Raw genomic sequence first — 17129 nt, 5'->3', positions numbered from 1 at the left:
ATTTGAGAATCTGGATCTTACAGATTCCTAAATTTTTCTCAGGTTAAACATGCTTTCTTGTATTGACGTTTAGCCAGCACAGGTCTGATAGCTGGAGAACCAAAACAGATTCCTCCCACACAAGAGGTGAAATGTCACAAAACAATCACTTGGAGTTGAGGTGTGCTATCATGTAATTGAACCTGCCACTCAGGAAGCCAGACTTTTTGGTCATGCCAGCCCAGCCATCACTGTGAGCTGGTGGGCGTGATGACTGATGCTGTCCCTGGTGCTTGCTGTTAAAGACCCTCAGTTTAAGACACTGACTGAGGCTGCAGGACCAAGGCAGACCTCAGATTTTGATAATTATATAATTTTTAGCATTTGCACAGTCTCACCTGATTTAATATTAATGGCAACACTACAAAAAAGCCATAATCACTTCAAGAGTGGGTGTTTATTCAGAAAGAAAACTGTAGAAGAGCATCTGAGTTTGTGTCCTATTTCATTTCTATGTAACTATTTTTAAACCATGATGATTCTAGAAGTCTCAGAAGCTAGAGTGACCTGTACATCTCTGATGTAAAAGGGCCCAGCTCTGAAGCTATCTCTGTGGAGACACTGTAAGACCAAATATTCAGAGACAGAACTTAAAAGCCCTACCATGGCACAAAGCTAAGGAACATCTGTAGAGGGAGCCACCAGCTTTCCTTACACAGCCATACCTGGAGTCTTGCAGGTTGTCAAGGGAAGATGTCTTCTATGGACCAGGACTGCTGGGCCCCATCACCCCAATTTTTGTTTCTGTGACTCACCTTTCTCTTAGGGACACCTCAAAAGGCATCACTGCTGTCATCAACCTGGCTCCTCTCCCTTCTAACATTGCAGCCAAAGTGTCAAGTCCAGATCCTGTTCCTCATTCCCCTTAGCACAGATGGGACGCGCTAAAAGAGTTGTCAAACTTTGCTAAAACCTGGGTATAACAAAGGGAATTCAAAGGTAATCTGACTTACAATATGAGCTTAGAGCCCAGTTCCTGGCAGGTTGCCATGTGACAAAGGTCGTCTTTCCCCCATCACCAGAGGTCCCTCCAACATGGCTACAGCAGATATTAAAACTTCAGTTTCCACACCTGACTCAGCAGCTGATATACCCACTGTGGGTCGAAGGCCCCTGCTGACTCCATCCCCTTTGTTCCCACATACTAAAATACCCATTGAGGCCATTTGTGGTGATTGATCTGATTGCTCTTTCACTATAAACTTCAAAGGACAAATGATTTTCAGCATCTTCACAACTGAAAACTGACACATCAGTACAACACCACTGGTCAAACTGCTTGAAGCCAAAAACCTAGGCCCTAAAAGTGACTTGGACACTTCTAAAAGAAATACAAATGGCCAAGAACCATACGAAGGAATGTTCAACATCCTTAGCCATCATGGGAATACAAAGCAAAACTACATTGAGATTCCATCTCGCTCCAATTAGACTGGCAATCATCAGAAATACAAATAACCATAAGTGCTAGTGAGGATGTGGGGACGGGGATGGGGTGGTGGGGTGCAGGGGAGGGGAAGAACTCTTATACACTGTTGGAGGGAATGTTAATTAGTACAGCCACTTTGGAAATCAGTATGGAGGTTCTTCCAAAAATTAAAAATAAAATTAATGTATGATACAACTATACAACTCCTTGATCTACCAAAAGAATTAATGTTAGCATACTTTAGAGATACATGCTGTTTTAGTCAGCTTTATCCCTATTGTAACTAAAAGACCTGACCAGGACAACTGTAGAGGAGGAAAAGTTATGGGGGGCGGGGACCTTCAAAGGTCTCAGTCCATAAACAGCTGGCTCCATTCCTCAGGGCTCAGGGTGAGGCTGAACATCATGGCGGAAGAGTGTGGTGGAGGAAAGTGACTCAGGGCATTGCATTCAGGAAGCAGAGAGAGATTCCACTGACCAGATACAAAATATATAACCTAAAGACACACTCCCAATGCCCACCTCCTCCAGCCACACCCTACCAGCCTACAGTTACCATTCAGTGAATCCCATAAGGAATTAATTCACTGATTGGGTTAAGGTTCTTATAACCTGATCATTTCATCTCTGAATGTTCTTGCATTTTCTCACACATGAGCTTTTAGGGGACACATCACATCTAAACCATAACATCCGCCATTCTGCAAAATTATGGAACATGCCAAAGAGGGACACAGTTCTTTCCCACCCCCTTTTAAGGCCTGTCTTCCTGGTTCTGGTTCTGTTTCTATCTTGTTTGGATGATTGATCAGGGCATACCTGCTCTTTAAGTCTTTGAAAGGATGACCTATGTGAATATTGCAGTGGAGAAGCTAACTTTCCCATGAGATAAACAAAAAAAACAGGCATCACTCTAGCAAAATAAAATAGACTCTACTTCCCTCTGAAAGGAGAAGGGGAGAAAAGCATTTTCAGGGGGACACTGCAATTTTTAAATCTCTTATGACTCAAGAAAGCAAATTACAATCCACAGTTCCTCAGTAATGGAGTTAATCCCTCAGAAAAAGCAGATGATTTCTATTCAACAAAAATGTGAACTAAACAAGCTGAAAGGGTGTCTCCTAATTGGATTGTTTGGTTTTCATGAGCCACACCCATCTTTGATATTCTTTGAAATCTTCACACAGAAATTTGCATTCCACCATGCTCCTTCATCTGGCAGTTCTGGAATGAATAACCCCTGCATTGAAGAATTCTCTCCCCTTTGGGCTTTCCAAACCAGTTTCTTATAATACTATTTACACTAATTTACTTTCCACCACCAAATCTGGCTTCAGTCCTTTTCCCTAACAATCTGTGTTCCGACTACCTGAAATCCTTCAGAGTTTAAAAGAAAGTGTCCCATATTAAACTGGAGTCAAATAACCAGCTAAAATTTGAGTGTTTAAGCCAATATTCACACAAAGAAAGGCTAGGCGTTGCTTAATGAAACTGCCACACAGGAAACTTTCCAAAGAAGCTAGAATGTTCTATTATTTGTCCATTAATCATTCCTTACACTTTTGGTCAGCCAATAATAAATGCTTGCCTGCAGCCTGGCTCTATTTAGATGCTGGAGTAAAAATAAATAAATGCACAAAGCACAGTTTGTTTTTTCAAGGAATGCAAGCTTCCTGGCAGAAAATTAGAAGGGGGAAAAGGGTAATTAAAATGCAGGAGCTCTAAAACAGCTCAGTAAGTACATAAGGACTCTGAAAGAGTGACCTTGACATCTGAGTCAGACATGCATCACCTCCTTTGACTTCATTGCTCAGACTCTGGGAAGAAACTTCATGGCAAAACTGAATCTCTTCCCTGGTAACAAAAAGGACAGCACATGAGATATGGGGTGGACATGAAATGTGAGCATGTTAGTGGTTCAACACTGTCTCTAACAGGGGCAAGAACTGTCCAGGAAGCAAGAAGCAATTTGGCCTAGATGTAGGATAATCCATACACTTATAAGGGAGTCTAGAGAGATGAGTTTGTTTCCCTTGCAATAAACTGACTTGTTTGATCCGTAAAATATCTAGCTCAAAGAAAAATGTTGTGGAAGATGTCAAACCTCTCGCTGGGACTGGGGTAGGCCCTTTGTCCACAATTAACCAGCCTGTGGTCAAGCACTATGGAATTCTGCCTGACACCTTGGATGAACCAATTCTAGGTTGCTAGGTCACACGTTTGGCCACCAAGCTGTTTCACACCCTATGCCCACAACCCACCAATACCAGCACAACACTGAGGTACGACCAAGGCCCACATTGCTATGGGATGCTCATTGCTTACGTGAACTCATGGTCCAAGACAGGTGTAACCAGCTGCAGGTGATGCTAGCCCATAGTCCAATAGTGGGCTGCATGTCTTTCCCTGGCCCTAGAGCTGTTCCAGAAGCTCCATCTGCTGGCAGGTCTGGGGATAGGATCACTAGGATCTGCTCAGTGTTGGGTTTCACCAGCTGCCTTCTTTAATACATCTTTTCATTTTGTAAAACTAAAGTAGGCACTATGGTCACTCACCTAATCTCCTTGGCTCTTGTGATGGTAATTTGGCTCAACTGGGTGTTCCCATGGGAAGAGGATCACCAGAGAATCTTAACTGGCATCTTGCTCTGCTCTCCCTCTTAACAAGCATTTATTAAGCTGAGTTGAGTTAATCATAGCCCCTGACCTCAAGAGTTAAAATCAGTGAAGGGCCTGCCTGAAGGGAAGAGCAGGAAGCATGAAGGGAAGCAAAGAGCTGAGGCTATAAGAACAATTAATTCTTATTGGAGCCACCAAGAAAGCCTGGCATTTGACCTGTACCTTGAAAATATAATGAGAGAGAAAGGAAAGAGGACATCAGGAAGACAGGAATATAAAGAAAAGCTAGAAGTAGGAAAGATAAAGGCACCTGTAAGGACATGCTGGTAGCCAGACAGGGCAGATGCAGGTGCATAAAATGCTTGGTGATAAAGGCACTGTGAAGAATGTGCCCATAGCCAGCCAGACACCACAGGTGTGCAGAATGCTCAGTGGAAGGCTGAAAATAGGAACCTGGAAAGGATCAGAAGTCCTTAAATGCAAGGCAAGTGATATAGCTTGAATGATGAGAAGCTAATCAGAGTTTCAAAAATCCAATTTGCATTGCAGAATGCCCACTCTGGCAGCAGCATGGAGAATGAATTGGGGAGGAAGGAGCAGGAGACTTCAATCTATGAGGAAAAGGACAAAGGACATGAGCACTGCTACAGGAATTTCCTTCATTCACAGGTGTGTTACACCTCTGCAGTAGCCTGTCAAAGCCCAAGTCACCAACCAAGGCCCAAGATCTCTCTCACCTTCTCACAGGCTGCAGCTCTGCCATATCCCCCTGACCCAAACCAAAATGTAAGCATGCTCTAAGAATATTCTTGATGCCATAGTCTCCTTCCAGTTTTTCTTATTCCTCTTCATTAATGGGGGTGTCTATCTGGGGAGTCAGTATAGCTACTGCAGTTTCCTCTTTCTTATCTACCATCTAGGCAAGACAAAAACATAGCCTAGTCATTCCATTTGAAAGAGCTTTTACAGAAACTCTGCCTAATGACTTTTTCTTCCATCACTTTGGACTTTCCCAAATGGCAAGAGAGGTTGATCAGTAGTTTATAGCTAAATATTTGGGTGCCTCAAATGTGCTATACAGATTCAATGCAATTCCAATTAAAATCCCAATGACGTACTTCACAGATATTGAGCAAGCAATCATGAAATTCATCTGGAAGAATAAGAAACCCAGAATAGCTAAAGCAATCCTTAGCAGGAAGAGTGAAGCAGGGGGTATCAGACCTTCAACTATACTACAAAGCAATAGTAACAAAAATGGCATGGTATTGGCACCAAAATAGGTAGATCAATGGTACAGAATAGATACGGGCACAAACCCAAATAAATACAATTTTCTCATACTAGACAAAGGTGCCAAAAATATGCAATGGAAAAAAATATGCAATGGAGAAAAGATAGCCTCTTCAACAAATGGTGCTGGGTGGGAAAACTGATAATCCATATGCAACAGAATGAAACTAAACTCACCCTTCCTGCTCTTCTGTTTTCTCTCTGACCTCACCCAGTCCCCTGATTTTAAATGCTGTATTCTTATGCTACTGACTCCCAGATTCATGTCTCCGGCCGGTACCTCACATCTGATCCTATGTCATATATTTTGTTGCTTACGTGGCATGTCAAACTGGTTCTCTCACAAACTTAGCATGAAGAAACTAAAAGTCTTTCGTTCCCCTGACCCCGATTCCAAACCTGTTCTTCCTCTGATTTTCTCCTACTCAGTACATGGAATCTCTGCCCACATGATTTCCAGACCCAAACCCAGAAAAATTCATTTTAACCCCTTTATCTCCCTCCCTTCCCATATCCAATCCATCAGCAAGTCCCGCCGGTTCAACTACACATATTTTGTCAATTTGTTTTTATTGTCAGTAGTACCACCACCCCAGCAGCCCCACCACCTCTCTCCTCAACTACTACAACGTCTTCCTCATTATTTCCCTTTTCTCCAATCTTGCTTCTGTTGATCTACAAGCCAGAGTGATCTTATAATTAATTGTACATTGGGTCATGTTTATCTCTGCTTAGAATTCTACAATGCCTCTCCATGGATCTTGGAATAAAGATGAAATTCCCTTGCTGGGTCTCAAATTCTTCCTGCCTCTCCAGCTTTCCCCTCACTTTATGCCAATGAGTCTTCTGTCAGATACGCTAATACACCAGATTCTTCATCACGTTAGAAACTTGCAATTTGCCGTTCCCTGTGTCGGAATGCCCTGTTCTTTGCTCCTAACATGACTGGCTCCTTTTCATCCTTCATGTTTCAACCTAAGGGTCAACTCAGAGAGACATTCCTCCAGAAACATATCTAAGATCCCAGCTGCTTCCCACTGTTGTCTACCGCAGCATTCTGCTCATTTCTATTAGGCTATTGACCTGAGTTTGCAATTCTTTCCAAAAATTTTTAGTCAAAAATGTATTTGTTAATTTTCTGGTGAGTGGTTGATTTCTTTTCCAGACTATCATACATAATACACTGCCTACCACTCGCTAGGCACTTAGTTAACTAAATATTTATTGAACAAATGGTGCTTGAAACAAAAAGTTAAGCATAAAATGTTACATTTAATCTCTCCCAAAATCCTATCAGTTGGGTATTTTTATAGATGAATAAACTGAGGATCAAAGAAGTTATATAACTTCCCTAAGGGCTCTCAAGGAGTTAAAGGAGAAATAGGAATTCAAAAACAGTTTAGGCAGGTTCCAGAGCCTGTTCTCTTCTTCCACACAAAGCTGTCCCCCTTCCAACACACACACACACACACACACACACACACACACACACACACACCATAGCTTCATGGTATCAGTCACTCTAGTGGGTCATTTTGTGCTTTTCAGGTGACCAGAGAGTCAAGAAAACAGGCACTGTTGCTTATTATGAGACAAATAATTGAAAAGTCAGACTAGATTTCATTATCTTCCCACAACTAATTGCACCTCATTAAAAACCTGATTCTGAAGGCAGGAAGAAATCATTTTAATTAGCAATGGGATAGACTTTTTTCCTAAACAACAAGTCTAAAATCTCCATTTATACTGAAGAAGGCTTTAATTAACAAGAAAAATGACTGTCTCCATGAAGTATAAAGAAAAGAGTGAAATTGGTCCAGGTCCTTCACAACTTCCTGGAGACATTCTACATTTTTCCAACACTGCAATTGTCTGTGATAACCAGTTTAATTATAAATGTTTCCTATTACGCTAGTTACCTTTTCCTCCTTTTCTCTCATATTGATTATGAAGCAATAGTTATGCCCCTCCCTTAAACTTGCTACCTACTTTATGTCATTCTTGGCACTTCAGTTATCATTTTAACAACTTGCTGTTCAGCTTTGTTGCTAAGAAAGTTTTTTCATTTGTGTTTAATCCAGATTTCCCAAATTTATAGAACCATGAAACTCTTTGCACATAGTATACATAATAGATTGTCTCCAGGGTTATCCACCACCAATTCCTCCCATCCCTATGTGCACTTGACTCTAAGCTGCCCAATATGATGTGACAAGAATGATGTTGCTTCTGTTCTGGATCTAATCCTTAAGAGGCCTGCCAGATTGCTTTGCTGTCTTACAAACCAGCTACCATGTGAGAAATAAAACCACCATACTAGCTGCATAAGGGAGATGCAGCTAGTCTCCAGCTGTTCCAGTCGCCCTAGTTGAGGCCAATCATGTGAATGAAGACTTCTTGGATGTTCTAACCCCAATCAATTTCTTAACTCAGTGCATCCTCATGAGATAACCCAGCCAGCACTACACGGAGCAGAAAATGGCATAGTTGAGGCCAAGCAATCCCAGAAATTTGAGAAATAATAAACAGTTGATATTTTAAGCCCCCAGATTTTAGGGTGAGGTTATGGCTTAGATATTAGGTCTCCCCCAAAAGCTCATGTGTGAAACAGTACAAAAAGATTCAGAGGTGAAATGATTGGGTTATGAGAGCCCTCACCCAATCCATGAATTAATCTCCTGATAGAGATTTACTGAGTGGTACCCAAAAACAGGTAGGGTGTAGTTGGAAGAGGTGGGTAATTGAGGGCATGCCTTTGGGATATATATTTTATATCTGGAGAGAGGCATCTCTCTCTGCTTTCTGATCACCATGTGAGCCGCTTCCCTCCACCATACTCTTCTGCCATGTTGTTCTGCCTCACCTTGAGCCCTGAGGAATGGAGCTAACTGTCTACGGACGGAGACCTCTGAAACCATGAGCTCCTGAATAAACTCTTCCTCCTCTAAAATTGTTCTTGTCAGGTTGTTTGGTCACAGCAGAAAAAAAAAAAAAACTGACTGAAAAAGATGGTTTGTCACTAACTGTAGGTAAACAACACAATGTAGTATAGATCTCAGGTTCTACCACAGTCAATTTGAAAAATCCCTATACTTTACAAATGGCAATAATGAAATCCAAGGATCCCTAATTTAGAAGTGGATCATCTATTTTTCTGGGACATAACTTAGCTCTCCTGATTGCCTGTCCAGTGCTCTGTACATAACACATGCTGCCTCTTGTCTGACTATCAGCCCCCAAAATTTTTCCAGTGTGACTCTTTCCTGATCTGATAATTGGTTTAATTTAACTCATTGGAATTTTAAGTCACTAGAGACTCTAGAACATTGAAACCATCCAGGTTCAATCAAGGCTCACAATGGTAGTTTTATTTATTTTCTAATTCTTCCCATTGAGGTTTTCCCCTAATTTCTTTGGTTTACATAGAAGCCCCCTCATTTATTGTAGTGATTAAGTAACAGTAAAGAGCTCATGCTCTGGTATCAGACACTCAGAATTCAAGCACTAGCGTCACCAAATGACCTTAGGCAAGCTCATTCACCTAAGTCTCAATTTCCTGGTCAATAAAGTGAGAACATAAAAATACCTGCCTATAATTTAATTATTAGTATTTTAATTTTATTTTTATTATTTCATCACCATTTTTTTTCTTTTTTTTGCTTACCAAAAGCAAACAGCCAATCAAAATGTCTAATCATCACAAGATAACCAGTATTGTCATTATGAGATGAAATAATTCCTTCTAAAAGGCAAGAAGATGAATGTTTCATCTGAGTTCATCTGAGTGGTCTTCTGTAGGTAATGGCTAACAGCCTGGGGGTACCTTTAACAGATGAGCCTCTGGAGAACACTCCAGATTCAAACAGTAATAAATTCTCAAAACACATCTTTTCCTCATTTTTTTACTATTATATATGCTCTTGAGGATATTCAACATCCATTATGACTCTGTGGTAAGAACATGCTATATGTATTGCTACTGTGCATATTTCCCAACTTCATGCTGAAGGACATATTATTGACACCATAAAATCAGCCATGGCAGAGCATTTACACCACAGAAACTCCAGTTCTACAAATCAGGACCATCCTCACTTCCACCCCCTAAACTAGTTATTAAAACATTTACCCATGGCAGCATGTACATGGAAACCACGAGGAACCCCCAAGCTGTTATCATCTTTAGGCCCAAAAAGACAATGAGAGGGAGCAGTTACCAGAACCTGGAAAGAGAAAGTTGTGCAAGAGCATCACTTTGACAGTCACAATGACCTTTTGAATCAAGGAACACCACCTACCAGAAGTGACCCTAGCCCCCTAAACCCCTGTCCTCACTTTCGTTTCCTCTTCCAGTGCTTCACTTCTCCACTTCCTTCCAATGTCAAACCAAATACATGTCTGAAGGCAAAGGGTCCCACACAGGTCTGTTCCTGGAGCAGAGAGCAGGATAGAGAAGGGTAGAGAGTAATCAGGCAGGACACAGGGAAGGGGTCCAGCCTGGTAAACAGTGCTATATCCAGCACACAATAGAAACTCGACGTTTTTTATTATTATTTTGGTTAAACTCAACAAAAACTTATTAAATATTTTGCCAACTATTCTTCCCTCAGGAGTTCACCATCCAATGTAGAGGCATGTAAATAAATAAATTGCACACCAGTGCACAGAGTACTATTACTAATGGAGGAACAAACCTCTACAGAGTAGAAATCTCATAAAAAGTGATCAATAAATATCTGTCAAGTGGATATATTTTTATTTCCCCTCAATCCCTGATATTGTTTATTATAGAATCTTTAAAAGGGAGGAGGTGGGAGGAGAACTAATAATTTCCAAGTTCCTCCACAGGCCAGGTGCTTTGTACTTATTATCTCATTTCAATATCAAAATAAAAGAATGTAAAAGAGTGTATTAAAATCGAAATTACAGATGAAGAGCCCAAATGATGAATATCAGATACAAAACAGTGTTAGACAGGAGGAGGAAATTTCAAAATTGGTGTCCAAGAACTTGAACCATCAAGAGCAGGCAGTCGGATGTGAGACAAGATTTTGTGATTTTGTGAAGATTTTAGGAATTATTGGAGTGCCAAGACGGGGAACCCTATGGTGGCAAATAGGGAGCATTTTGCCCTCTTGACTCAAGCCTACTAAAGAGTGCTTCTGTACCCAGATCTTAAGATACAGCCTTTGGAGTTCAGGGAAGATACATCCTCTGGAGGCTAAGGGTTCAAGAAACTGGTGTTTGGGTCCAACCCAGGGAATCGAGCTGCCAAGATAAATGGCCTGGTAATTTGGTAGGAGAGTTGGCAAACTGCAGTTTTAAAAATCAGATTGAATTCCCTGAGATGTTTTTTTAGCACAACACATTTATTTACTAACCAAAGGCATGAACTTAGTTAAACCAACACTTTGAAATAGTTGCATGTAAAATGTTTGTGATAGAGACAATTGAACACAGAAATGAAAAAAAAAAAAAAAAAAAAGCAATCTGGAGATTTGCTCATTGAACTGAGCTTCTTCATTCTTGCAGCTAATTCCTGTCCAGAGTGATGATGGAATTTTTAATCTACTTTCTCATAGACCCAAGTACAGGTGACATTATTCATGACACACTCCACCAGTAACTTCCCATCTTTCAATTTTCTTGTTATTGTGCTTTCCTTCCCATCCCATTCCAGATGCTGAACCAATGCACCCTCGACCAAGTCGCAGACCCATCTGAGTTTTTCTGCCATCATTTGTAGTTTCTTCAAACTTCTCTCCCAAGGTACAAGAAAACTGTGTTGTTTTCAAAGTGCTTTCAGTTTTTATGTTGAGCTTCTGGCCTTCAAGGGTGAGGACACAATCTGGTTTGGCCATTACACCCATTTTCTGCCTAATCAGTCCCACTCCTAGTTCTTTCATGTAGTCCTTTGCTGTCCACCAGGCACCATCTTCCTTCCAGCTGCTGAATGGTGGCCAAGGTGGGAGCGGGCAGGGTGGGAGCGGGCAGGTTGGTGTACACAATGAGGGGAGTGGCTCAGACGCAGGCATCATGATCTCCCTGAGATTTTTGATGAGCAAGAATTTCCTGTGCATTAGGTGTTGACCATACAGAAGCAGCAGACATTTGGGGGATATTTTATCTCCGGTATATAGCACATCCTAGTGGGACTCATCAGTGAGACTGTGTGGAACACATCACTGGAGAACCAAGGACCAGGGGTGAGTACCTGACAAAGGTGGAAAGAGTCCAACGGCTCAAACAGAAAAAAGGCTTCTTTGACTCCTGGTTAGGGTCTGCTTCCTGGTTTGTAGATGGCTGCCTTCTCACTATGTGCTCGCAAGAACCAGTGGCTGAGCATCCAACACCAAATGGACTCTAATATTAAATTACAGGCATACTAGCCACATAAAAATGCTTTTTACCCTCCCTGTGCACTAGGCCTGGCCAACTTCAGCTTTGAGAGGAAAGAAAGATAGAAAGGAGAAGCATGTCCAGTTCTTCCCTTCTCAGCTAGGCTTCTGATATGGGTTATGATATAAAAAGTTTTAAAGTGGATGAAATAGTACAGTTTTTAAGTATATTGAGTTGGGCTTTTTTAAAACCTGAGAGCAATCAGGAGAGCATTAGAATATATTTAATTATGAGTTATTGAGAAAAATAAGCTTTTATTCTTTTATCCTTATTTAATAAGCTTATTGTTATTCAATTTATTTAACAAACTGCTTACACATGTGTCCCTTCTTATACAAGGGGAGTACTGGGATCTATCATAAAATAATGTGCATGCAGTCTTTGGAATTAGACTAAACCACGTAGTCTCTCCAACCCAGCACCTGATAGCAGTGTGGCCTTAAAAGTACTTCATCTGTTTGCACCTGTTTCCTTACCTGCAAAATAAGAATAATAATCATCTCTACTTAAGGAGGTTATCATAAAAGTAAAACTTGACAAGATGAGAACCAACCTTTAAACTGCAGTCTCTAAAGCTCATGCTAAGATTTATATATGATGTTCAAAATCGGAAACAACCAAACTCATTTGAAAACAGGAGCATAATTAAACAAACAATACCACATCAGTATAAACCAAGTGGTCCGTTCTCTACATGCACACACCCACATCAGTCTTTCTCTTCTGAATTTCCACCGTGGTATGTATTAATTTGTCCCTTGACACAATCAATGAACAGAGCCACAGGCACTAGAGAGCTATCTGGTTCCCAGCACCAGAAGGAAAGACTTGTTGAACAAAATTAAATTATAGTGGGCTGGGGAGATAGCTCAGCTGGTAGAGTGCTTGCCTTGCAAGCACAAGGCCCTGAGTTCTATCCCCAGTACTGAAAAAAAAAAAAAAATTAAATTATAGTTACATTAGGGGATGTTATGATAGTTCAATTTCCTTCTGGGGTCTAGAAATCAAATAGGTCAAGAGACAGAGACTTGTAACTGCCACCAATTCTAATATTACATCAACTCTCTCTTCTTGAGACTATCGAACCATATGTTATGCTGACATTAGAAACACCTATCTTTGACGCTTCACTGGGCCTGTCCTCGAGAGTTTCTAATATGCTGGGTTAGTTCAGGGGGCATACATTCATTTTCTGGAGACACCTCAGAAGTGCTTTCCACCTCTTCAGTCATCACATCCCACTTCCATCACCATTTCCTGCTTTGCCTGGTCCAGATTGCTTTAATATTACATCCCCATCAGTATCGCCATACTCATAAGGTTGTCAATACCAGTTCTGATTATTATTATTGTGCCAGGAAAGAGGCATGCTTAAATAACAAAGTCATGAAAGTGGGGCCATCAGTCAAGCCACAATGACACTGACAGTCGTATCACTTAGCACTTTACTACCCGGAAAATACAGCAAACCTGTAATCCAACCGATGGGGGACAGTAGGTGCTTGATACCTGGCCCTGACAATGTTGTTGTCTTTCTCCCAGAGCCCCCGTCAGTATTGAAGAAACCGACCCCAAATCTTGCCTGCCTTTGGACTCTACTCCTTGCCTGGTAATGGACTTCCTGCCCTTCTCTTTGTCAGTGTGGCATTTATTAAATCTCACTCCTAGCAATATGTTGTGAAGAAACACAGTCTACACTAAGAGTTATTTCAAAATAACTCATGTCTCTTACTTGTATACCTCAAACACCACAAGGGGAACACAAACTTAGAGCCCCATAATTCTTTTTTTTAAATCCCCTTCCATTCTTTACTATCTACTACCCTCTGTTTTGAAGTTGGGCCTTTTTATTTTTCTTTAGCCCTTTCCCCAATTTCTCAGACCACCTCACCACACACCTGTTGGAATCCCTCTCTTCCTCTTTCGTTCAGATTCTCCTTGAGAAAGTCCCAGAACTGGTATGGAAGATAGACTCCCGCTCAAAGGCAGGGAAGATAGGTTGGGAGCTTTCCTACTTTAGTAGCTGTGTGCAACACACCGGCACTGCAGTGACTGGAGTTCTGCTGCCCTTTAGCAAATGGGTGAGGGCAGCAGCCACTTTGAGGAGCAGTTCTTAGTTCAGCAAGAACTATCAAATAGGAATACTAATGTTTTCCTTGTAGCTACCTAGTTATGGGAGTAGAATTTTCTAGAAAAGATTCAAGCTACCTTCCTTCTCTGGCTTCCAGAAGGGTAGGCAAAGGACTGTGGGAGAGAAGGGAGCAACAGAGGCTGAAGTCAGTCCAGGATTGTCCAGCAAAGTCACCCAAGGTGATTCCTGTAGAGGTAACATACCTCCAGTGTATTGTGTCCGTCGCATTAAACCTAGTGAGTTTCCTTTGTTTGTTTTCCTCTAAGGACAAAGAGATTGGAATTTTATTTCCAAAACCTATAATGAAGGAGGACTAACAGGCCCTGTCAGGGATGAGAGAGTTAAGTCTTTTATAGTGACAGTCTAAATGGCCAATACAAAATTGCATATGCAGCTACTTTACATGGTGGTTTTGAACGATATTGAATGGCATAGGGGATTTCTAAGAACAAAATAAGCAGGATAAAAATTCCATTTTCACATTTAACTCTGGAGTTGGATGACTTTTTAATTTTTAATTGTTTCTTTCTGTATTTTCTTAAATATTATAATTTTAATTAAAAGCTTGAAAAAATACCTCTGAGTACACACAGCTCTCCAGTAGCCCACAGGTATGCAAGCTCACTTGCACCCTGAGCTGCTCTTGGGCTTCCCACACTTCACCCTGAGGTCTTCATCTCATTCACCCTTTTGTGCCCACCATCCTTTCTGACCAGCACCTGTTCCTCCCACTTTAACTGTGCCTGCTTCTCAGGGAGAGACAATGGGGAAGGTTGAATAATCAGCAGCTATGTAGCCAGTAAAAGAAGGAGAAAGGGAAAAGCAGGTGGCTATGCTCTTTTTATGTAGAAACTGACAACAAGATATTCTAGGTCACATCTGCTTCTCTGAGGAGGTAGAACAAAACATCTGGAGAAGCTTCCTCAGACAAACTCAAGGGCACCTCTGTGCAAGGCTAAATTTGATTGCTGTATTTCCATGGGAACAAACACAGTCCTTATCTTCAAACCTTTTTATTTTTTATGAAGGGCAATTTATGGGCAACATGATCACCTGCAATATACTTGTGAAAGCTTTCAGACAACAAGCCTGGTTCCCAAGAGAACTTGATAAACAAAAATCTCAGTGTGAGAACTGAGGCTAGTCTTGGTGGTTTAGGGTCCAATTTTATCAGCTCACCACTCTTTGCTATACATTTATACAAATAAGTGTACAGGGAACAAATAGAGAATGAGAATGAGAAATCATTGAAAATTTAAATGATATTATATCACAGTTATATCACACAGCAATTCCACTCCTTGGCATATTCCTAAATGGACTGAAAATATATGTCCACCTAAGAACTTCTACATGGCTGTTCATTGTATCATAATTCATAATAGTCAAAGAGTGGAAATGACTCAAATGTCCATCAACTGATGAATACATAAATAAAATGCGGTAGATAAATATAGTGGAATACTAGGAGGCAATAAAAGGAGGAAGTACTGACAGCTGCGACAACATGGATGAAACTTGGAAACATCAGGCAAAGTGAATGCAGCCAGACAAAAAAAGGCAACATATCTATTCTGCTATGTGAAATGTCTAGAATAGGCAGATTCACAGGGACAGAATGAGTCCATAGGATCAGGGATGGAAGAAAGGCAAAGTTAGAAATTTCTAATTCAGAATTCCTTTTGAGGATGATACAAATGTTCTGGGATTAGTGGTAGTGGTCATATCACCTTGTCAATAAACTAATAAATTATATACCTTAAAAAGGTGAATCCTATATTATGGCAAATTTTCAACTCCATACATTTTAATCTCCATTGTTTTTAAAAATTAAAAGAATGGAGTCTTAGAGTTGGGGAAGTAGCTTAATGGTAGATAAGCATGAGACCCTGGCTTCAACCCCAGTACTGGGATAAAAGGAGAAGGAGAAGGGGAAGGGAGAAGGGAGGAGGAGAGGGAGGAGGAAGAAGAGGAGGAAGAGAGCTGCTTAGAGGATGAGATCATCTGATTAGCTCTCACTTCAGAGCCCCAGATAAAACCTACATCAGCCAGAATGTTTTTGACCAGTATGGATTCCGGGCAATGAGATATTTGTACAGTTTCAGTGCTTTGTAGTAACTGAGCTGACCCCTTGGTGTTGCCCTGCCCACTACACAAATAGAACTACATAAGTGCTCATGACTCACTCCCACCTACCTGGATAGGTACTGGCCTGAGGAAAAGGACCAGTTATAGAGCTTCCCTGTTTCCATTTGGTTCTAATTGAAGATTCTAATGTATTGCAGCCTGGACTGATAATGCATCAGGTCTGGAGCATGACAGAACCTGCAGATACTGTCATTTGTTTCTGGACAAGGATTGGGTGAGCAGGATTAACAGAGAGGAGATGGTAAAATAAGGCAACTCTTAAGAATGCCCAGTGGTAAACTTGATGGCCAGCCTGTGACCTGATATCCCCATTCAGTCCAGTTAGCCTTCTGTGGATACCCATGACCCCAGAGCATCTGCTGTGCACGGGGCTCTCTGGGCAGGCAAGTGAGGGTGGGACAGGGAAACTCACCAACATGTTGCCTCTTGTAATTGCACAGTTAGCCTCAGTGAACTATTTATTTGTTGACTTTGAGCTAGTTGTTAAAGAATGATGCATAGGGAGGGCTCTGCCAGGGTTGCTACAAGGACAGTTTCCTTTCCTAAGTAATGGAGCTGTCTTTTCAACACAGCTGTGCCTTCAAATGCAGGTTGCTGACCCAGGTAGAGATATAGCAACAACGAATACATTAAGAGGCTGAGCCAGCACCACCGACATCCCCTATGAGATGTTCTTTCTCACTTTGTGAAACTCATCTTCCCATTTTCCTTTCCTTCTTTTCAAAACTTTAATAGTTATGGAAGTGGCATTTGTCAATTTAGTGCTTCTCTTCAAAGGGATTCCTTAATAATTTGGCTTATATTCTTCCTGCTTAATTCATGAGCCTCATGCTCTGTCTGCAGTACTGACTTGCTAGGTCTTTTCATCTTTTCAACAATGTCTGTGTCTCTTTCAGCAAAGGATGTTTACAGAATTAGCTGAGTCTATACAGCCTTTCAAGGCTTTTAAGAGCTCCCCTTTTTCTCTTATCAATTAAGGAAATAGATTTCTTAAACGATAAGAAAAAGTCGATTTTTAAAAATCCCTCACTTGAAAATATTGGTAAAATCTTCCCAAGAAATTTGCTGAACT

General features: G+C 41.0%; 1 pseudogene across 1 annotated transcript; it reads right to left on the bottom strand.

Annotated features, from left to right (window-relative positions):
- Positions 1-10753: 10753 nt before the first annotated feature.
- Positions 10754-11310, bottom strand: LOC306638305 (fatty acid-binding protein 5-like; annotated as a pseudogene). The gene has a single exon. The product of its transcript is annotated as a fatty acid-binding protein 5-like (transcript).
- Positions 11311-17129: the final 5819 nt, after the last annotated feature.

This window comes from Sciurus vulgaris, assembly GCF_902686455.1.
Source record: "Sciurus vulgaris genome assembly, chromosome: 11".
NCBI lineage: Eukaryota > Metazoa > Chordata > Mammalia > Rodentia > Sciuridae > Sciurus > Sciurus vulgaris.
The sequence above is the reverse complement of the archived record's forward strand: the minus strand, read 5'-3'. Positions and strand labels throughout refer to the sequence as shown.